Raw genomic sequence first — 23,382 nt, forward strand, 5'->3', positions numbered from 1 at the left:
TATGGATGTGTCTGTGCGTCTGCCTCAGAGGCAGATCTGGTAGCCCCAGCGGTCACCCACCGCTGCGCGCATGCCAACGTACATATATATATATATATGTATGTATATATACATATGTATGTGTACGGCCGCCCTGTGAACGCAGGTCTGCGCCCCTGAGGCGCGCAGTGACCCCTGAGCGCCGTCCCTCCGCAGCGGAGGGGACAGGGCAGGTGTCCTTCCGCGGCCCCCCTCTCCTGCCCGCGCCCCGCTCCGCTCCCTCCGCCCACCCGGCGGCTCTCCGCGCCCGCGAAGGACAGCTTGTGGGTGGCAGGTGCCTTGTGTGGAGTTAAGGGAGTTGGCCTGCAGTTTTTCTTTCTGCGATTTATTTATTTATTTATTTATTTATTTTAAAGGTAGGGTTTTTTTTCTGGGGGTGGTGGTGGTGGCGTCACCTGGGTGGCAGTGTGATGGGAGAGCTGCTGGTCTGCAGTGACAGGTCATAAAAAGGGAAGAAGGAGGTGAGGAGCTGCCAGGATCCTCAGAGGAGGTATTTGGAGCCTGGCCTGCATAGTATTTGGGATTATTCAACTAGCTGGTGCTTGCTGTTATTTGGGGGGGGGAAATAAATCTGGTTACAAAGAGTTCTTCATGGTAAACTTTAAGCTCAAAATACCTTATTTTGACTCTAGTTATTCCTTTCTAGCAGCAAAATTGCAAGCATTCATAATCTCATATTTCACTGAAAATTGATTTGTGGATCTCTTATTCCTCCAGATTTTAGTCGTGGTCTGGCTTTCTCCTGCTGTCCGAACAGCTGGAGCCAGGTTCATATTAAATTGCTTCATGACAGCAACTGCATCAGACATAGCAACCTCTTCTCTTGGAAGAAATGAAGATGATAAATTTTACAATTTTTTAAATTTTTTTGTGTGGTATGGTGCAAGAAAGGGACAGGTCAGCAGAAAACTCTGATACGTGTGGACCTTGAGATTGCGGGAGTAGTTTTTCACGAGTCGCACGGTGTGGGCCATGCATTGTGTGGTGCTGCTGCGTTCTCAGAGCTCTTCAGGAGAGAAAACTATGACTGTGCATGGGGGTTGTACGCTGATAGCAGATGCCTGTTTTGCCTAAACTTAATAAATATTTAATTGTAAGTGTTTTTAAAAAGAAAACATACAGCAATGTATTTCAAAGTTTGTACTCTAACCCATTTATAAGCAAGCTGGCTTCCTACCAAAATCCCTGGGCTTTGCTTTTACAGTGTTCTGATAGTAACATGCATACAGGAACAGTAGGAGTAGCAGCACTTTCTGAATAGTTTGAATAAGCTTATTTCTGAGAGCTGTCACTCATGTTGATTTTGTGACTCTGAGCACCTATTATACGTGATGGAAATAAGCTGTATGTATTTATGCTGTACATAGGTTTTAAAATCTTAGTTAATCCTGGAGTATTATGTTCTAGAATGTGTTACTGATGAGATCGCTTGCCAGGCTGTCATCTTGTTGTAGGTGGTGAGCTCAAGAGCTGTTGTAAACTTGTATTATTCTGAGTTTATAAAAGAAAGTGGTTTGATTCAGAAGCCTTTCCTTTTATGAGTTAGCCTTGGTTGAGACTGTATTAGATGAGATGAGGAAGAACAAGAGAATTGGGCCTTTGAATACTGCCTTGAGGTGATCAGATATTTCACACGGACACACATGACCCATGAGGAAAAAAAAAATGCAGCTGGAGGATGCCAGTGAGGGTTCTGAGGTTGAAAGAGGAAAAGAAAATTGCTTTACAGGGAAGTGGAAAGCTCTTGCAAGTATAATGGGTAGTATGAAGGACAATGTGACGTTGCGAGTGGAGCAAGCATAAAGAAGAACCAAACAGGGCAAGCAAGTGGTGGAGAGGTGAAGGAAAATGTGATTTTGATACAGGGTAAAGTGAAATACAGAAATGGCTGGGAAGCACTCGAAGTGATCATCGCTGTATGTTGAGAGGTTTTCTGTTCTGAACATAGAAGGAAGGATTAATTTTAGTTTTGTACAAGTAAAGTCACAATAGAATTTTCTTATGGTCTTGAACCGAAGAAATGATAAAGAGACTGCCTGTACATATTGTGTTTGGGAAGATCAGGATGCAAAGCCTGCGCTTCTACCAGAATAACTGCAGGTCACCCGTAAGGCAGCAAGTGAGCTCCAGCCTGGGCCCAAGGGTGGCTGCAGCTTCTCCCACTTCCCGGTCCTTTCTCCCTGCTTGGGGCCAGTGGCAGCTGCTGAGGGAATCGGGGAGGAAGGCAGTAGTGGCGGGCAGGAGGTTGTGATGGGGATGGAGGACCTGGTCAGAGAGGAAAGGAGTAATATGAGGGCAAACTCACCCCAAGTCTCCCTTTCTCTCAAGAAAAGGCTCTGGGTTCAGGAGAAGAACTTGGGTCTTTGTGTCTTTTTGTGTTGGCTTTGTTTTGGTAGATCTAGTCTGCAGGGTTGTTTAGTAACGTGTCTTTATGGTTTGAAATGCGTAAAAAATAGAGTAAATGGAGAAGGACGGGAGAGAAGAAGGAGGTGAGGAAAATATGTTCAATTGGAGCTGCATGTCTAAAATCTAGGGCAAATATTTAGCACAGCTAGTTCAAAGACACCTACTTTCTGCAACTCTGTTTTACAGAACAGTAGGGTAGGGTTGGCATTTGAGAAATGTTATGTTAATGAATGCAAGTGTCAGTCTGAGATAGTATCAAAGCAAGAAATACAAACTTGCAATGGGATTTTAGGCAAGTCATTTCAGTCTTGTTGCCTTAAGTTTCCTTAGTTGTAAACTCAGAGGAAAGTACACGCCTACTTTGGAGGAGTTTGTCGCATTAGTTTGAAATCTTCCTCTTGATTTTCAGGGGACAGGCTCTTCAGATGCATAAAATGTTTTGCTAGTTGCTATGCCTATTCTGTTTGTTTATTTTTTAGAAAGACACTAAAATAACTCCACTTAATGCCTATCTAAGGATACTTCTCAACTTACATCTTGCTTTCTAGGTAATGAAGAACACTATTGATTTATTTTGCATGTTGGAAAGTAATGCTTGGATATTAATATTATTAATTAATATTAGCCATGCCTGGTTACAGATACAGTCCCTGATATTGATGTAACTTTTATGTAGTTCTTAGGTAGAAAGCCATTATGTTTATCTACAGTCAATCAGGATGTAAGTAATGCATTATTTAAGCTGAAGGTAAAAGTGGTAAAATACTGATAAGGCAAGGTAGTGTTGAGGATTTTGGTGTCTGCTTAAAAACTGATGGAGAGAACTGTGCTGGACATGAAACTCTACAGAACAGGGCATGTAGTGGAGTTATAGACAGCGCTCATCTCGCCTCCAGCTGATTTATTGAGCAGCAAGAGTGATTAGTGGTGATTATAGGCAAGTTGGGGAGGCACGTAGGGTGTGGGCAGAGGTTCGTGGGTCCTCTGACCACAATTCCCGATCTGTTTATAGCTGTAGCTGTGACCTAATGAACATGGCCTTCACCATGCTAGTTCTGTGGGCAGGATTATTAGGCATGAGGAACATAAAGGGTGAAATCTGGGATTCCTGCACTCCGCAAAATGCCTGTGTGGACTTAGAGAAGGAAGTGAGAATTTATTCTTGATTCATTTACAACTTGTAGCATCTCTTTAATATTCTTCACTTGGCTAGTGGGAAAGTTCTAGCTGTTCCATGGCCATTTCTGCAACCACAGATGCCGCCTTTGACAGAAATTTCAAATTTAGAATATCTGGGTAAAGCAGTAAGAAAAGTGTAAAACAAATTCTTAATGAAATTGATTTCTTTGGCAAGGGGTTCCATGATATTAATTACAGTTCTGTTTAACTGATTACCTCAAGTGTAATTGCTAGTAGCAAAACTATACTATAAACCCAACTATATTAAGATTTATTACAAATAAAGCAGAATAATTAAAAAAATGTTTTTTAAAAGTAATTATCTGCAATTATCCACCACTGCTGAAAAAAAAAAAAAGAATTTATGTACAGTTTCTCTCTGACTCATGTATCTACAAGTGGAGTGATGCCCTGTTGGTGAGGAAGTGAACATCACAAACAGGAAACCCTTATGGACAATATTATTCTAGCAATTGGCTCTTCTTTCCCATTTCTCACACTTCCTCTCCCTAACTTTCCGAAATACAGCCAGTTATGCTCTTCCTACAGCTGGACGAAAACCACGCAATGCGGTATGGATTAGGGAAGGAACAATGGTACATTGGGCCTTATAGTTTTCAGGTCACTAGTCCAAATCTGTCAAGGGTTGGAAGAGACTGTAATTTGTTTTACTGTGATCACTTCCTAGGAATAATGCAAAGTGAAATTGGATTTAATTTGGTTCTCACTGGGCAGATTCACAGACTGTGTATATGAAAATATGTTGCAAGCATATTCAAAAAGATGTTGCAAACATGTTAATAGCATTACTCATGTTTGTTGTTTTTCTCAATAGCCTGTAACAACAGAGACAGACAGTGAAACCAGGCTTTCTCATTTCCTCTCTAGACCTATTCTCTCCAGGACAGCAGCATGGTTTGAACTCAGGATCCCTTGCTCTTACAATCGAACCCTTAAGTGTAATGCTGGATTGTGCAAAATGGCCATTTAATGTAGAGCCCATTTTGGAGCTATATAGAATATAAGTTTGTTTTTTTTGATCAACATCTAGAATTTACTTTCTTCTACCCTGGAATAAGGGGGAGGGGTGTCAAACAGAAAGATGGTTTTTGTGTGTGCAGTAATTGAATGCAGAATAAATTAGTACACTATGAAATAAAAATAACTTTCTGTAATGGACACTTTCACAATATATATTGTTAGCCTATTAAAGCTCAAACTATTATTTTTAATAAGACACTATATAAGTAAAATGAATTTGTTGCCCTTTAATTAGCTATGTATTTCCAAATCATGAATTATTAAAGCTTGTTTTAGTCATGGATATCGTTAATTGTAGCTTCTAGAATTAAAATTTTTTTTTGCTTTTTTTTTTTTTTTTTTTTTAAAAAACTAAGCTTTTAAAACCAAATGAAAATACAGACCAGTCATGAGAGAATCCTTCGGTGATAGTCAAACCTAATAGAGAATCTATGTCAGTGTTAGCAATATGGAGAGAAACTACAAGTATCAAGTATTTTATCATGAATAAAACAACATACAGAATTGCAAATTAAAGCATTGGGCTCTCAGCAGAAAAACATGCTTTATCTGATCTTCAAGGAGTTTTTTAAAAATTTAATAGTACTTTACACAACTGATAAAATATGTGTTTTAAGTTCTAATTAAGAATAGCAAAACTCAGATTCTTTTATTGAAGCTTTAACCACGTGCAAACAATTCAAATAAGGATTAAAATTATATTAGAAGTACATTATTAAAAAGTGAATACGTGAGGAGCCAGTGAGGGAGTATGCCAGGCAGTGACATGCATTTTAATAGGTTTTATCCTGACTTCCCTCCCGTTTCTCCTTTCCTTAGAAATTTAAGATGAAGATTTTAAAGTTCTTGCTGCAGTTCTTTTGTCAAGAGAAATTTTGCAAAGCTGTAATGAAGAACCTGTCTTTTGATCATTAAAATATCAAGGAAGATGTGAGAGAATAAGTAGGAAGGTTGCGTGAAATGGTATAATGACTATATTTTTGTGGGGTGCTTGCTGTTCGCAAATGACACTAATTGGGCAGCCATAAGGAATTGTGAAAGCTTAGAGGGAGTGCAGAAGGAACTATGGATGATGCTGTTCTTCCATGAAACACAATTTAAAATGTTCGTCCATTACATAATTAAAATGTGGAAGTGGCTCCCTGAGGTTTTTTAGGGAGATGGGGTGGGGATAATGATATGTTAACATGATTTCACTAAATTAATTCCTTGGAAAGTAATTAAGTGAGATTGTCCACACTCCATTACTTCCAAAGAGTAAAATCTGACATGGTCCATCATTTTCTTGTCTTGCTTTGAAATGACTGATTATTGAATAAATACACTCATTTGAAAACTAGTGTTGGAGGTCTCTAGCAGTGTTCTTAGATTTTGTGGAATGTAGAAATTAATTGCGCTTTTGGATTTAAAATCTGAAATAAACACCTCATTGTGATAAAAGTTTGCATTTCTTAGTAGCATAGACCCTGTACTTGATTGGAAACTCACCAAAGTTTCCTGCAAAAAAGGAAAGAAGAAATACTTTCTGGTTTTAAGTATAACTTGTATAAGCTGTTGCAGGTCAGTATATGAAACACTGTTACTGGCTTGTAGTCGCCTGAGAATTGTGTGTGAACTAAGCTTTAATTGTGTGTGAGCTGAGCTTTAAAATGTGAGGTTCCTAAGATACAAAATCGATGAGTGCATTTCAATATGTAAATAGAAAAGATAGAGAAACAGTCATTGTTTCAAGCTAGTAAAGGCAAATATTTTTTAATGAAAACTTTGTAAAGAACCTTGTGTTTAATGAAAACTTGGTGTTTCTTTCTCTTACAAGTGTGGTGAAGAACACAACAAACAGAAACAGCTTTTGAGGTTTCCTGCTGCAGTTCCTGCACATCCAAGTGGGGATGGCTGGGCAGTAGAGTCTAGAATTTCCTTGAGGCTGTGGAGGGTTTTTGTATCCTGAAGTCAGCAGCATTAGGAGCAGCTTTTTTTTTTTTTTTTCCATTTTTCCTCTTAGGAGGGAAAAAAAAAATCATCCTGAAATCTGACAAATATGCTGACAGCCAGTCAGTTTCGTATTTATGTTATGTTTACTAAAACCAATTAGCATTCTGTTGTTTCCTTTCCCCTGTCCGGAATTTCCCAAACTGTTGTACTCAGACTGGTTTCTGCCTGGAAAGCATCCTTCCATCTCCCAAATGGAGATGCTGCTTTAAACAGCTTGCGGGGTCCGGCAGGTGGATCCTCCTCCTCACCCTGAAGTAAGCGTGTCAGGCTTAATATGTGACACGCCATGGTCCCACTGCTCAATGCCCCATGAATTGCCTGCTGGCGGAGGATGGCTTCTTGGAGGTGAGCGAGGTCTGCAGCTAGATGGGTGGTCTGGCAGGGCTGGCTAGGCTGCAGAGGGCAATGGGGTCTTTATCTACACTGATAAAAACCTTCAAGGCATTAGCATATCCTGAGAGTCAGGCCATTATTTGAATTGGTGTCTGCATTGCTGCCTTTTTTGCCTTACACCTTCCAAATATAGGCCAAAGCAATAGGGCAGCGACAGCCTGGACTACGCTCAAGTGATCTGAAAAAATCAGGCCATCGTTTTTAGGTTCCTGTGAATCTAAAAACTGTATTTTGAATTGAATTTTAAAATTGAATTTAAGGAGTTCGTGTCTGTGGATTATACAAAGCATGGATATAAAGCATATTTAAAATAGCTCAGTGTAACAGAGTGAACAATTACTGATGTGATTTGGGGTAAGAGATGAAATCCTGATGCTGCACAGCCAATAGGAGTTTACTGTGGACTTCAGTAGGACTGTGATTTCGAACTCTGAAAATGCTCATGGCAAATTCCTGTGGAGTCTAAGAAAATGAGGATTCTTAGGAATTTTGGCTCTTATAGTAAAAAATATACACCACTGTAACTTAGCTAACTCTGTATAATGCCATGCATGGAGGGAGGTGTGAGGGTAGGTTTTTTTTCTTTTTCTCCCTTTTATGCTAGACAGCACGTGTGTGTGAGAGATCCCTGTGGAGGCTGTACTTCAGTTTGGAAATAAGTCATTTCCTCTGTTCAGATGTTTTAATGAACTAATTAGGGATCCTTTGGGACAAAAGATTTTATACATACAATTTTTAAGTTAAGCATTTATATGTTTAGCAAGGCTCGAGGCCTTTCTCTACTGAGAAGTGAGAAAAGTTTCATTTTTAAAATTTGGAGGTTTGGTGTGTGGTCTGGCTGATGTGTAGGCTGGGGTCAGCTACCGGTGGCATGCAGATAACCCTTTTCTGCAATGGTATGCTGCAGGATCTGCAGCTGACGGACAGAATACTTTAAAAGAGGTATATGTAAGATGCACTAGCTCCGAGATGCTGTATTTTAGCGCTGTGTCTACATCAGTGGGAATGTGGGACAAGAGGAAGAAATCTGTAAAGCAAAACAGTTGGTGGTGAGGACTCGGGTGTCTGTATGTCTCTGCAGTTACCATGGACCAGCTCTAGTCTGATGCCGTGTGATGAACAAACATCAGCATGAAAGCACTCCTGGTGCACTTCCAAGGCTTTGCCATCATATAGGTGACAGAGGAGTGACTGGTGATGATCATGGCACCAGCACCCTCCGCGTCCACGCTAGAGTACATAGAGGGACCATCATGAACAAGTCACTGCAGGACTCGTGTTGGGCTTGAGCTGCACTTCTGTGGCTCTGAAGATTTTATTCACAGTTGTTTATCAAAAAGCTCATTACGGAGCTTGTTCAGAACTGAAAATTAAGAACTCTTGGCCTCTTTTGGGCAAAGATTAATGTATCAGACAGAAGTAAAATCAGGGCTTTCAATTTACAATGAAAGATCTAAACCCAGTCATTTTAAAGGGAGTGGGTATGGGTGTACCAGTCTACCTGTCTCGATGTTTCCAGCCTTGTTTTTAAAGCTAGATAAAGAAAGTACAAATGATACAGGGCTTGTTGTTCTCTCCACCCCAGTATGACATACATGTTACTGTATGGTAGGTTTTGCTTAGATTTTTTTTCATTATTATTTGACGTTTGACAGTTTGTTATCTGAAAGATTTAGAATAAGCATGTTATCAGTAAAAGTTTGAACAAAATGTTTCTATCATTCCGGTAATCTTTCAGAACAAATTTATAGCTGAATTAAATGATTAGTTATGTGAACTATATTTTAGCTTTCTTTTATGACCTGGGTGCTTTGTTTTGGTTTTTGAAAACAGTTAAAAAACAGAATTGTGGGATTAAATGTTCAGCTATGGAATTGAAAAATGTTTGCTGTTGTGTTAAGTGAATGCTTTGAAACTAAAATTCGTGGAAGTTGGAAAATATGTTTGTTGGTATGGTCTCCCAGGAGCAATATATCTATATTTACTCAACTTTTATGGAGTTCACAGTTGTAAGACATTAAGGTGAAGCTTTACAGCGCTGAACAAGAGCAGTGTGGTTTATACCAGCATTGTCTCATGTGTGAGTTATTTGAGAGATTCCATTCTGTAGCTGTCATTCCCAGGTAGGATGCTCTTTCTGTGACCCTTCTTACAGGAAGACGTGCCCCTGTGTGATTGATATACTTATTTCTAAAATTTGTTTAAACACGGGGAGTAAATACCAGGGCAACCTACCAGGTTTGGTTTTTTTCTTTCTTTTCATTTAGCTTTGCCCTGGGGGGTGAGGGTGGGGGGGAGGAGAAAGAGTTCTTTCAATGTATCTGCTTCTTTTCATAACATTTACCTAGTTTCTGATGCATATTGATGTAATAAAATAATTCTAGCTACTGACTTTGAAGCTAAGTAAGACTATGTGATAATGTTTCAATATTTCAATTAAATGAAATAATACAACGTAACAGAAACTGGGGGAGACTGTATAAGGGATGTTAAAGATGACAGGCTTGGTCCTTTGGATGTTATGCGGTAAGAGGGTGTATAGGGTTGCTTGGGAGTAAAGGTTAACAAACCAGAGAGCTGTGGGAGCTGGAAGATAGTAGTATAAAATTCAGGAGACTCAGGTTAAGTGGATTTTCGTGTTGGGGGTAAACCTTCTGCACCCCCCCGCCATCCATTCCCATTCTCAGGCTACAGTAGCTCAGGCAAATAAACTGACATACACCATGGTGCTGCTTGGGAGGAAAGCCTCGCTTCCCCTTCCCTCTCTTGCTCTCTGTGGTTTTACTCACTCAACACTTGACAGGCTAATTTGTCAGAGTTAATTTAACATGATAACCTGACAGAAAAATCTACGTAGTGTTTGTGTGTGGTGCTTAGTTTTTGCTTTTGCTGGGTTAGTTTTCTGCCAGGTCGGAGAATTAAATCAGCTTCCAGAGGCAGCAGAAGATAAATTATAGGAATAGTGGGAGCTGCAGGCAGACTGGAGGCTTCTAGACTGGCCATTGTGTCTTGTGGAACTGGACCCTTGCTTTTGTCATTGCAGCTGCTTGTGGCACCATGTGTTGCATGGTGTCAGTAAATTAATACAAGTTAGAAGCAATACCCATCTGTTTTGTATTGTAGCAGGTAGAAGTAATCCCCTTTTTTCTGTATTGGGCCAGACACAGTGATGTGAGGCAAAAGTTTTAAAACAATGTGTAAGGCAATACAGGGAGAGGCAGGCAGCCACTAAAAGATTGTAATGAAGAGAAAAGTACTTTTTGTCTGCTGCAAGTGTGATTTATAATTGAATTAAAAGTTCATATAGGTGGAAAATTACATATGCATCATAAATCTAATTTTCAGTCCAGTTACCCATTCAAAGCCCAGTGGACCAACATAAAATTTTTACCATTGAGATTCCTGTGTTTCTTTGAAAGTTTAGCTTTTGTGGCCGTTTTCATGTGTGTCTGTGTGTGTGTTGTTGTGTGTTTTTTCTTATCCCTGGAAGCTATGAATATTTTTTGTAATTCTTATGGTTTTTGCAGAATATGAAATCACATTTGATTCAAAAAATGTAATAGCCCCAGGCGCACAGGTGTACTCACAATATTTTTTATGTGCAGAAATTTTAATTCCTAATTGCATATCATGATTTTTTTTCTTGCATTTTCAGACTTTGCAACTACGTATTTCTTAGCTTTTTCTTTTGTACTTTTGAGAGAGAAGTATAATTTCTATCAAAAGAACAATGATCTCCTCTTCCTTATGTCACCTTTCTTGGGAACATACTGCTTTCAGAAGCATATTGATCAGATTATTCCACAACTCTGTTGGAAAAAGTATACCCTAAAAAGAGAGCATGAATTAATCTGCAACAAACATTGGTGTGATACTGCCGCTTGGTTTTCAAAATCAAATGTGGATAACCGTGACTGAAGCATTTCTCTTGATTACAGCACACTTGGTGCAAGGGGAAGAAAAACATCTTCAAGATCTCTGTGCATTGAGGAATTTAAACAAAAATACTCTTGCAGGAGCTAACAGTCATCTTCAGTGGTCCCTTATAGGAGGGAGTGGATTAAGAGCCTTGTGCTGGAGAGCAGTTGTGTGTCCTGTTTGTTTACACTTCCAAAAAGTTGAAGTAATCCTAAAGCAGCTCCAGTGATTCCTGCAAGGCTCTGTAGGATATTGCGAAGCTCAGAAACCATTTGGTCGATGCTACGTTATTAACCCTGGTAGCTGTGACTCAGAAGGTTATGAGAGATTTGTGTGCATATTGTTCCAGGAGGGTGTAACTTCAGGGGTTTTTTTCCTTTCTAGTTTTTATTTTTGAGTTTTTCATTAAAAAAAATGTTTTGCCTCGGGGGCCCTGTAAATCTAAGCCTTTTACTGCCTCCTGAATTTGGCAGTTGCTTCTCTTAGTTCAAGTCTCTCGGCATGTGTGATGTGAAGCTTTGAAGTAGCTTCTGCCTGGCTGAAGCCTCTCTGGGGACAAGGACAAGAGTAATAAAGTTCATGCTTTTGACACTTTTTTCTTTCTGGCATGTAGATATTTTAACAGCTTAACACAAAACACAGGAATAAGTGAAACTGCTGATTTTTAGTAAAGACCCTAAAAACTACAGAATTGCAAAGGCTGTGTATCTTTTGTGGTTTGGTTTTAATTTGGAACACTAAAATCAGTGGTGTGGAAAAGCATATATATTTTTGACAGAATTTTAATATCTAGTGTTAGGAACTGGTTAATCCATTTAAGAAGTGGAACATGAGATTCACGGGGGAGATATTTTGTTACAGCCCAGTTTTCTTAGATGATGTCCCGTAGACCACTGGCAAATACCAGAAAAGAGGAGGGAAGATACTTGGGAAAACAACACAAGCTTTTCGATCTTTGTAATTCTGGTTCTACAGGGTGTCTGCAAGTCCCATACTCAGTTCAGTGAGCAAATGTTTGCAAAGTCCATGGCAGTCTGTATCCCAAGCAGCAACCAAGGGAAAAACCTCACTGCCTTCACCTTTCCTAGCAGGGCTCTTCAGATGGTATCAGCACTGCTTGTGTACTTCCCCCAAGAGTAAAATACACGTTGGCCACCTCCTCCTGGCTATTCCTAGCTTTTTCCAGTCTGGTTCCCTTAAAAAGAGGTGTCTTGAGGGAGTGGATTAGAAGTAGGACAAATGCATCAGGGAGGAAAAAAAAGCGATTTCAAACATCTTGGCTGTGGCAGGGTGAAAGTCTTACTGCTTGGGTGTTCCCAGCAGTGGCATGGAGCACTTCCTGCATCACGCGGGTTAGTGTTAAGTAAGATTACTAGATTTAGTATTGGCTAAAATATATAATGTGATTTTAAAACAATTAGTGTTATGCACCCATTGCTCCGTTTACCAGGCTGGCTGGGTTTGTCTGCTGTGGGGACCCGAATGGCATGGAGGCACCTGTGTTGGTCAGACTGTACTTTGTTTAATTAACTTGAACCATTTGGTTCTGGGTTTAGCGAGGCAGCTTGTTGGGGTTCTGGATCAAAGTTGTTTAATTGGCCCTTACTACTCCCCAGTGTTCGACAGAGTGAAACCTTGTTTTGTAAGCCAAGGAGAAATAACTGTCATTACTGTAAATGTAGTAGTAAATTTTTTTAGTAGAAACTTCATTTATCTTAAACAATAGTGTAAATCTTAGAATCATAGAATGTGTTGGGTTGGAAGGGACCTCTAAAGGTCGTCTAGTTCAACCCTCCTGCAGTAAGCAGGGACATCTTTAACTAGATCAGATTGCTCAGAGCCTCATCAAGCCTAGCCTTGAATGTCTCCATGATGATCTGGTTTTACTTGCAGTTTATTGTAGTACCTTTTGTTCTGCTGTAGAGGTATTTATCCATTTTCTCTGTGTATATAACCATTTGTCATACTAAAATTAAATGTTAGACCTGTATAAAAATTTAAAATCATTCTGTGATGGAAACAGCAATTCCGTGACTCCCTTGACAAGTCAGCAGCTTGCATGGTTGTGAAATCTTGCCTCTTTTTTCCAGTTATGACTGGGAAGAATTGGCATGTTGTTGCTCTTACGAGTCCCTGTTACCTGTGCTTTAGTGAGCTACGATTAAGAGCTGCATACAAAACCTCAGTTATCACATGTTGCAGTCTGTAGGAGCTGAATTCCCACTTCCATGGTGGTGAGAGTGGAAACATGAGGCAGTGAAATAAGTTCAGTCCTTTAAGGCTCCTCCCAAAGGTGGCTGGCACAGAGTGCAGTGAAGTCCAAGGGGTTCTTCAAACTTTTTGTGGGCACAAACCTTGGGAAATAAATGAACGTTGTTAGCGTGACTACGTCTTTCACAATTTTTCAGCCTTTTTTTCCACCTTATGATAAAAGCGGCAGCTAAAAAAAAAAAGCTTTTGACACTTTTGACAGACTTCCACATGATAATTAGATAGTAAAAAGAAGGTGTGGGTTGGCAAGGCATTAGATATGAATGATATGCAAGTTCCTATGCATTTTTCTTTATGCAATGTTGTTGTGCTGAGGATGAAGCCCTCTGAACAGTTGTGTAAAGCGGAGGTTTTAAAGTGAAAATGAGTTGTTTCCATTTGAAATAATTGAAGAAAAGCTGGAGCGACCTACTGGCACTCTCGTTTTTATTTCCAAGTAACTCCTGTGTCTAGGTAAGAAGTTCTTAATGCAGCATTGTATGCATATAATCTTAGAACTGTATGCATTAGCTTTCAGTTATACCCAATGTCTTATTTATTAACTTTCTGGAATAATAACCTTTTTCTTGCACTGTATGTTCTGAGAATTACCCTTTCCTGCCCTTTGCATCCTGATGAAGGTGCAGGAAAAACAGTTGAAAGAGAAGGTGGTGTCTGTGGTTTGTATGAAGGAGGAATGGACAGAGGGAGGGAAGATAAAGAAGGGCCTTGATGCAGCTATAGTGTATGAATTTTATAATTAGTCCCCAGGAAAATGGATTGCAAGGAGATATGCATGAGACAGAAGAAAATACATGGGATTTAGTATTCTTGTGGGATTTTGAGACATCCAGCTTAATTTGGCAGGGTATCATCAGCAGGTGAAAGGTAGCGGTGGCAGCAGAATTGGGTTCAGGTAGTGGCAACTGCTGGTTCTCTTTCTGCTGTGTCAAACTGCATGCTTTGGATATTGTGCATGTTCTGGGGTCTGTGACTGCTAGGAGCCTAATTCCACACTGGATCCCAGCTCCTTCCATGACAAACAGGACCCACTCCTACCTGCTGAAGCCCCCTGAGCTCAGCTCCAGTCCTGCCAGCGCTGCCAGCTCTCTGCAGTATCTGCTGGTGGGAGACACTCACCCCCGCCCTGGGACGGTGACTCCCAGAGCAGCTCACAGAGGTGGCTGTGTCCCTGCATGTTCTGACTTGACATGTGGGGCAAGCTCTTCCATCAGGTTAGTTGCAGGGACTTGTCCTTGGGCAGTCGGGAGCCAGTTGTGAGGGTTGGGTAGCAACTCGCTGCTGGCACCGTGCACAGGCTGTGTACAGGTGACATCTGGACCCTTGGGCTTGGTGCTGCACACCGATATGTTCCTCGGAGTCTGTTTGATAGGCAGTTTCAAACTGTTCAGCCTTTTTTTTAAAACAACAGTGAGGAGAAAATGCTGCCAGCTTTTAGATCCTAATTTCTCTGCAAATTTTTAGCACCACTTTTGTTTCTTGAGAGAAGGTCAGGCTGAGTTCTGGAGGACTGGGCACATCGGGGGGACCCTTTTCCCACCACACCGCTGCTCTATCCCATTTGCCATGCTGCGAGTCTTTCAGAAATCATACTTTGCAGCAGAGATATGAGCTGCCAAAATAGCAGATGATAATTCCGCTGCATGTGCTGTAGTGTCTGATAGCACTGGTGTTAATCTAACTTCATCTACAGGTCTTGGCAGCACAACTGAATGTCTTCCAGCCCTTGCCTCACCTACCCAGCAGAACAGCTAAAGAGACCCTGCCTGAGGGCTGTAGGGGTAGGGCTGGGTAGATTGTACCTGTGATGGGTGCAGGGGATGTATCTTCTGCTCTGCCCTGGCCCCTCTGCAGCTCAGGGGCTGTGTGGAGGAAGCAGGAGGTGCAGAAGTGGAAGAGGGACCTGGGGTAGGCTGGGATGAGGGAGGGTCTGAGCAGGTCGGTGGGGAGGATGAGCTCGTGGGGAGCAGGCTGGTACGTCTGGTGAGGGATGCTGGGAACCGGGAGAAGGAGGAACAGGGCAAATAGAGGGGCAAAGGGATAGAAAGGGGCTAGACTATGAACAGGTTGAATCACAGAATGGTTTGGGTTGGAAGAGACCTTTAAAGATCTAGTCCGACCCCCCTGCCATGGGCAGAGACATCTCTCACTAGATCAGTTTGCTCAGAGCCCTGTCCAACCTGGCATTGAACACCTGCAGGGATGGGGCAGCTTCTCTGGGCAACCCATTCCAGCATCGTAACAGACATGGAAAAGGTTGAAGAGCAGAAGCCTCCAGAACCAGCACCGTGACAGCATAGTCCTTGCAGAGTTTGTAAGGAAATTCAGATTTCTTGGGTCTTGCCTTTGCTCTGCTGTAGGCAGTTATCTCTGAAATAAAATATTTTGTTATTTCTGGTATGGATCCACAGATGCTAATACACTCTCCTTGCTGTCGGTTATTTCTGTGGGTGAAGCAGCAGGCAGAAACTTCCAGCACCTCTGGAAAAATTAGGAAAATTATTAAGCTGTCCTTCTTAAACTCTGGGAAGTTAGAAAATGTTAGAACTAAGGCTGCATAACGAAGCTTAAAACACAACTGTTTTATTCATGTGTTTCTAATTACTTCATCACTCCTTATAATTTTTGTTGGAATTCTGCCTTGCTCATTTAACGAGATAGACTTTCCATGAGTCCAATTAATCCAGTAAGTGTATTTAATGTAAATTTGAAATCCAGTAAATATAAAGCCAGTAAATTTGATGGCCAGTTCAAAAGCCTATCCTTTTCCGTCAAGGAGAGATAGAAAGGCATTGAAGTACTTGTAATACAGTAAAAATATATATATAAAAATTAAAGATATTTTTCTAGGAATTTTTCTTTTTTAATGAAAAGGGAATGGGAACCATCACACCCTGTGAATGACTGCTCAAAATTTGTTTTTCAGTAAAATTGGGGTTTGGGTGTTGTGTTTTTTTGGTGGGTGTTTGTTTTTGGTTGTGGTTTTGTGGTTTTGGGTGTTTTGGGTTTTTGGGGTTTTTTTTGGTTTGGTTTTTTTTTTTTTTAATCAATAGTGTGCTTATGAAGCTGTCTTGTTTCCATTAAAAAAAGGGAGGCGTGGATAGAATATAGTTGCTCATGTGTGACTCCTTTGCCTTAGTGGCACTCACTGCTACAGAGGTTGCTTGTTGGCTTGACTGTAACTGGGGATGCTTGATCAACTACATTGTTTTTCATTTCTCTTCAACTTTTGACTTTGCAAATACAAAATGCTTGGTTTTGGTGAAGAATAAACATTTGCAAACTGTTTGTTACAAGTAAGACTACTGAGTAGCCCTGGGGGTGAGACTTCTCTGCCATGGAGAGAGCCTGACATCTGGGGGTTTCCCTAAATGGTCATGTTAAATTTTGGGAATATGACCTTCTGATCGGTGTATCTTGCCATGAAGTTATTTATTATGTTTGTATCTTTTACGTAACTAAGTATTTTAATGCTGAAGCTTTTCTGTACTAGGCTTTACTCTTGTCTGTCTTCTGCTAAACGGAAGGGTATTTTGTAAAAAGGCATCTTCTGCTGGCCTTGTCTGGCTTACAAAGTTGATGTGCTATGGGCAGATGTGGTTTTCTGAACTATCTCTTTGGTGCAGTAGGGAGAAATGTTTTCCAATCAGTTTCAGCCTTTTTCCCTCCTCTCATAAATCTAATGATTTCCAAGTTCAGTATGTTGCTGGGCTTACTGCCCACGGAAATCACTGCTCTGTGCTGGGTGAGGAAGTTTACTGTACCTGGGTGCTGTTTTGGGCAAAGCTTATCACTGAAATTGTCTTTACATACTTGGAGACCGCTAATCTGTGTTCAGGACTGCTTTTAAAAATGTACCTGTTTGAATCGTAAATAAAGATTGCAATGTTAAATGGTGTCCTGGCATGTTCTCAATTTGACTTCTGAAGTTGTAGCCTACCAAGAAGAGAAAAGAAAGGACCAAAGAGGGGAAGATAAGTAAGTAAAAAGTTCTCATAAGTGAGAACCCTGAAAATATTGAATTAATTTAGTTTGAGTGGCTATACTTGCCCTACCTTGTGTCTGTACACTTGGACACAGAGGTATCCCTTATGCAAGGTCTACCCACATCAAGAGCTAAGCACACGTGAACTTTTGTTCTAAGGCTGTCTGGCCGTATTAGCTTTAAAGGTTTGTCTTTGCTGGTAGGCTCCACTTTATCATGAAGGTTGAAGCTCAGATGCTTGGTAATCATGGGGTGACAAGAGCTTTATCAGCCAGGCTTTCTGCAGGGTTTGTTGTCACTAGTACTTCAGCTCAGTGCCATTAGGAGATGGCTTTGGGGAAAGGATTGGCTCGGCACAGCCTTCACCCATCTAACCTCTCAGGTGAAACTCATACGGGAGAAGTACTGACTGCTGCCAGAAGGAAATCAGTCCCGGAAAGTCCTTGAGGGAGAGGAGCAGTCATGAGCCAGGCTCTGCTTGGACCTTGGCCTGGGGCTTGTTCCCAGCCAAGGGCGGATCAGACATCTGCTGGCTCTCTCCCTCTTACTGAGGTCTCTGTGTAGCCTTGGGGAGATAAAATACTGCATTAGTTGATCAAAGCATATCTGTAAACTTTTTTTGACAAACATGGAAGCTACAAAATAGATTATCTCAGTCTCCTCCTTTGTCTCCTCCTCCACGAAAAGCTGGATTTCTTTTAAAAACAGGCAACGCGCATGTCATTGTAGCATTGCCAAATGCTGCAGAGGATGGGGTCAGCCTTGGAGTACAGCTCCTTTGCTCTGTCAGGGCAGCAGGACCATGCTTACACAGTGTGCTGGGAATGGCATCGCAGCTGGGGGAAATTTGTGATAATGCCGTGCGCTCCATTGTGGTAAAAATAAGAATATGATCTCATGCTAGGGAATCCAGTTCAAAATAAAAAGAATGCAAATTGGCTTTAATTAGAGGAGTTGCATTTTAAACCAAATAATTTTTCAGATTATGTATGTTTCTCTGTTTCCTGAAACAAACCTGATTTTTTTTTTTTTCTTTTTAAGGGTAGGGAATAAAGGGATTTTCTTCCTTTTCTGTATCCAGCAGTCATCTTCCTGGTTATTACCGGGACATCTAACAATCTATCAAATGCAGTGTCTCTGGCTGTGTTTGAGGCCTTGGCAAGGGCAGTTTGTTCTTTCTGCATTAATGTCAGTAAAGATTTTTTGCTGGAGAGTGGGAATGTATGGTCTGAAGATTTTAGAATAAAAAATTATATTACTATCAATTATATTATTATATTATATTATGTTTGTCAGAATTAAATGAAAGGAGGACTTAACCCTAATTGAAGACAAAGATGGGCAATATGGGAAAATACCAGTCTGTTGTGGGCATCCTGTGTGCTTTTTTTACCTCTCCCATCCAAGCAAGGCTGTCACTATTTAAGTCAAGTACTTCTCGTGAGCCCTAGGTAACCTGGCAATAGTGCAAAAAATTGTACATTACTGTGAAAGACAGTACTGAACAAGACAGATTATAAAAGAAGACTTAAAATAGTTTTCTAAATTTGAAAGAACTTTTTCCTTTAAATATTTAGATTGTGATTTGTCTTTGTGACAACCGGCAATGAAATCTAATGTTAATACTGCATTAATTTCAGAAACTAAAATATTCACGAGGTACAGAGTTCTGAAGAGAAGTCAGACCACTGCTGGAAGTGAAGCCATTCACTGAGAACAAGTAACCAGAGTTTGCAAAAGTGATAAATCTGCTTTTGACATCAATAACCCTTTCTGCAGGTGCAGGAGGAATGTTGTGTTCTTTTTGTATTATGTTGCTTAGTTTGAGTCTACAGAAAACAATTTAAAAAGCTGTTAAGCCTTTAAGAAAAGTAAGTGCAGAATGTTTGGGGTTTTTTTTAATCTTACAAATAAATGCTATTGATTAGAGGCCGAGACTTTCCAATTCTTAATTCTCGAAGGATACACTTACGAAATAAGCAAAATGCAATCTATTTCAAATCAATAACTATGGATTACTTTCTATTGATGTAATCTCAGTTTTAGTAAGTCTTTAATTTCTCAAATGGAAAAAGTGTTTTATGAGCTTATGTATTTCTGAGGTTTAATAGGATTTTCAATTTGGTTTTTAAAACCTTAGGCATATATGATTATTATTTTCATTAAAATGCAGATTATAAAAAATTATAGGCAAAAAGTTAAAGGTTCAAGTAAATTTGAGTATCAGTTGCCATTCTAGCATCTAATATGGAAGTTAGGAAAGTGAAGAAATATATGCAAACGTAAGTAGTTTCTTAAGTGTTTATATAGTGCGCTCTCTAATGTAACGTAAAGTTGCATTTAATTGCAGATCGACTGGTGACTGATATGTCTTAGTGGTTTCTTGCCAGTGTGAATCAACTTTTCTCTAGGAAACAAGATAAAATAAAATTGGGTTGTAATGTGTTACCATGGGCTGACATCACTAACTTTTAAATGATGTTTTAAATCAGTTTTCTTGCCCTTTAAATCTGCCCTGACTGCAAGTAAAACTAAATCTTTCTGCTTTGCTTGCATATGGCATAGTTGAAGAGTCCGGTGGAGATATACAGGTTTTCTAAAGAAAGTGAAAATATATTGAGCTAAGTACTGATAAAGTTTCTAAGGAAACGTTTTGTGTGTACCGGTGTATGCTTTTTATCTGCGTGTGGTTTAAAACACGTTTAAGAGAAGCAAATCTTGCATCGAAGTTGGTTCTTTTTGTCTAAAGGTGCTAAACAAAAGCTGAAGTCTTATTCGCGTACATCACGTGATGAATTTGAGTTCATCCCTTGCTATCTTTTGTAGGATGACTTGGATGTTGAGCCGTGGCTGTGACGTGGAGATGAGAGTCATTGTAAATATTCTCGCGTGTTCCACAGTCTGCTTTTCTTCTCTTGTTCTTAAGGGTGTGATACAAGCATATCCTCAGTACATCACTGAGAAGATAAGACGGTAAAACACAGCCCAGCTCTTCTGCCCTGCAATACCTCTGCTAATTACCCTCCTGGTTCTGTTCTTTATGAGTTCACGTTAGGCTGTGTCTTCAGCTTCTTAACTCTAGGCAGATCCCATGATGTTACTTTTTTCAAGCTACTATCCTTGCATTAATATTATGCTACAGACGGTCATCTTTACTCTCCTGACTTTTGTTCACAATGTTTGGGGCTTTTTTTTATGTTACGAACTGATCCCAGCATAGTCTGGAGGAATGATAATTTGTTAAAACGTTTTCTATTGATTTCTGTGCTCAACACAGCCAGCACAGTAACTCTGAACTGGAAAGCATTTACACTGATAGACCTCTTCTGGGGAAGATTCCTCTAATTTATTGATGTGTCAAAAATTTCTTCCACTTAAGCAGTATTGAGGAAGATAATTTTTAACTGGTTGAATTCCAAATAGAAGCTCATCTACCATCTGTTAGGGAAAAACCGGTAAGCTGCTGGTTATAGCTCGACAGCCACAGGCAGGTCAAGGGCACATGCTTATAATTTTGCTACAGTGATTGCTGACTAATTAGCCACAAGGAACTTTCTGAGAATTTTCTGTTAAGATAATTTTCTTCTCTCCCATTTTGTTAATGAATACAGTACACCCAGCTGTGAGGCTCTGAGTGATGATTGCTATTATGGATTTATCCTTTCAAATTCTGCTTCTAATTTTAGGAAATTATATTCCCGTCTTTAAGTTTCTAGTGGTAAAACTGTAAAAGGGCAAGTTATTCCTCAGCGCATGTTGGGAAATACAGTAATAATATTTTATAAATACCGGACTACAATAGCTAGTTATATTAGAGGAGGGAAAATACTGTTCACAGAAATAACCGTCTGTAATCCATATATAGTAGATGAGTAATATTTGGATTACAATTTTTTTATTAGTATGGTTTAGAAGTGGTCTGTTCCCACAAGATGATGCTTTACATTACTGTTGCTGCGGTCTCTTTTAGATCACCTATCTCTTGGGTTCCCAGTGCAGTCCAGAGTACGGCATTAGGCGGATGTGTGGGATAGAGATGTCTTCTTCCCGTTTCCTCCTACACATCCATACCTTGTGAGGACATGGAAAAACTAATCTGGTCTGTTCAGATTACTCACTGTGAGATGCACCTGATTGTACCCAACTAGGGCATCTCCTTGCAATGCTAATCACTCTTATCTTAAGTACATGCATTAGAATAGGGATTGAACTGAAAAGTTGTCCTACCTGTTCGGAGACAGTATGCACATGTCCATATGTAAGCTTGTGGATAGGCATGGTATTATTCCTATAGCTATCAGGTTTAAAGATTAGATGTGATTTCTTGTTCCTCACAATCAAAGCTTTCCAGCTAAAAAAGCAGATATGGTGCTTGCGCTTTTATCCTATTTTATATACTTTTATAACAGAATGCAATTAGAGGATTTGACATCATAAAGGCTGTTCCTTTAAGTGTTCAGCTGGCAACCAGTTTGGCTTTCTGAAACTTCATGTAAAGCAACATGCTTTTGCAGTTTTAACTGTAGTTAAAGATTTCTGTCTGTTTTTTCCCTAACCACACAAAATAACAAGATTAAATAGGATAACATTATTTTGGGCTTTAAATCCACTTGCTTCTCACAGTGGAAATCTCTAATCTGGTCAAATCAGGGTCTAGCAGACCAGTCCAGTGTGTACCAGACTTTATGATAAGCTGTTGCCCATATGTGTTGTCATTGTCCCCAGGAGACAAGCCTGGAAAGCTGCTGCTGTGTTTCAGGTACGGTACAATGTTTTGCATTAGAAAAGTGGATGGAGGAAAGATATTTAGTCTGTGCAATACTGTGGACACTAATCTTTTAAACAAAGATGCTTGGCGTGGTGGTGTCAAAGGAAACTAAACGTGCTGTTTTATTTTCCCATTGTTCTCTTGCACAGAGAGTCTTTTGGTCTGCAAACGACCGCTGACATTATGCCACAGAACTTGCTACAAGGAGAATACTTGGTCTTTTCCAGATCTTGCATCTAAGCCTGGCAACAGTGTCCAGGCTGCATTCCCCTGTTTATGTGCCACAGCGAATTGCTTGCCTTCATTTTGTGAGACGTTTTCATTTTAAACCTTGGATTTTTTATGGCTGTGTCTCTTCCTAATTCTCCTTTTTCCTCTCTGCTGCTGTAAATTCAGACAGACTGTATCTATCAAATAGGTTGTCTGGCTGACATCTGTGCCCCAGACTCAAAGATGCATAAAATGAACCAAAAAGGGAGGACAGGATTTTGAAGATGTAGAAGATGCCTGCCACAGAGGCATTTTTTTTCTGCACTGTTAGAGTTGCAAGCTAAACAGATGGCATTGAGAGAGGTGAAGCGGAGAGGTCATTTGAAAGTTAGTGGTAGTGTGACTCCCAGGGAGCTTGAAGAAAATAGTTTAAGTAACTCAATTACTTGCATGAGATCTCAGTGATGATGTGGGCAGGAGAAGAGGAGGTTGCCAAATGTGTACCAAGTGACATGTGCCACATCTGACAGCTTTGCAGAGTTAGTGGAGTCTGAAAAATGTGGGCCTTTATGGGTGGAAAAATGCTCCTGGAAGTGTAGTATCTTCACTGTTCTTACCTGCTTGCTTGGTCAAATCCAGTCTTTAGTTTTCCCTATCTAAATTCAGCTGCCAGATTGTGCTTTTTTGTTTGCTTATTTTTAAATAAATGCTGTTCTTAACTTCCTCTCCTTTGGTGTCGTGGGCTTTCTCAGCAGCTACTGTATTCCACCATACAGTTGGCTGCGTGCTGCGGGTGGAGGATTGCTTTCTGTCCATGTGCTTGTTTCATAAGGCTCTAGTAGTGGTCCTAAAGTTCATAGCAATTTCCAAGGAATGTAAATACTTACACTAATTAATTTCAGAAGTGCAGAGTGTGAAACACTTACCAGTATCTTTCAATGACAGAAAGTATTCCTACCAGTTAAGCTCAATTCAGGCTTGTTGGCACAATCTATATCTTTATCCTAGAAGAAGGGCATCTCTGTGCACAGGTGATGTTGCGTTTTCACTGCCATTCTTTGCTATGTTTTCCATCATGCGGATTATCTTTAATTTTTGCTGGAGACCACTGCTGGAATTCGCTGTCCCCAGCAGGCTTAGATTTTCTTTTCTGATGTCCTGCAGAGTGTCTAAATTCAGG

General features: G+C 40.2%; 1 protein-coding gene across 3 annotated transcripts in view; it reads left to right on the forward strand.

Moving 5' to 3' along the window:
* The window catches only part of EML1 (EMAP like 1), a 131,820-nt gene that overhangs the window by 46,894 nt on the left and 61,544 nt on the right, over window positions 1-23,382 (forward strand). The gene's annotated exons all lie outside the window — the stretch shown is intronic.

The sequence above is a fragment of the Chroicocephalus ridibundus genome, chromosome 4 (assembly GCF_963924245.1).
Source record: "Chroicocephalus ridibundus chromosome 4, bChrRid1.1, whole genome shotgun sequence".
In the NCBI taxonomy this organism is placed as follows: Eukaryota; Metazoa; Chordata; class Aves; order Charadriiformes; family Laridae; genus Chroicocephalus; species Chroicocephalus ridibundus.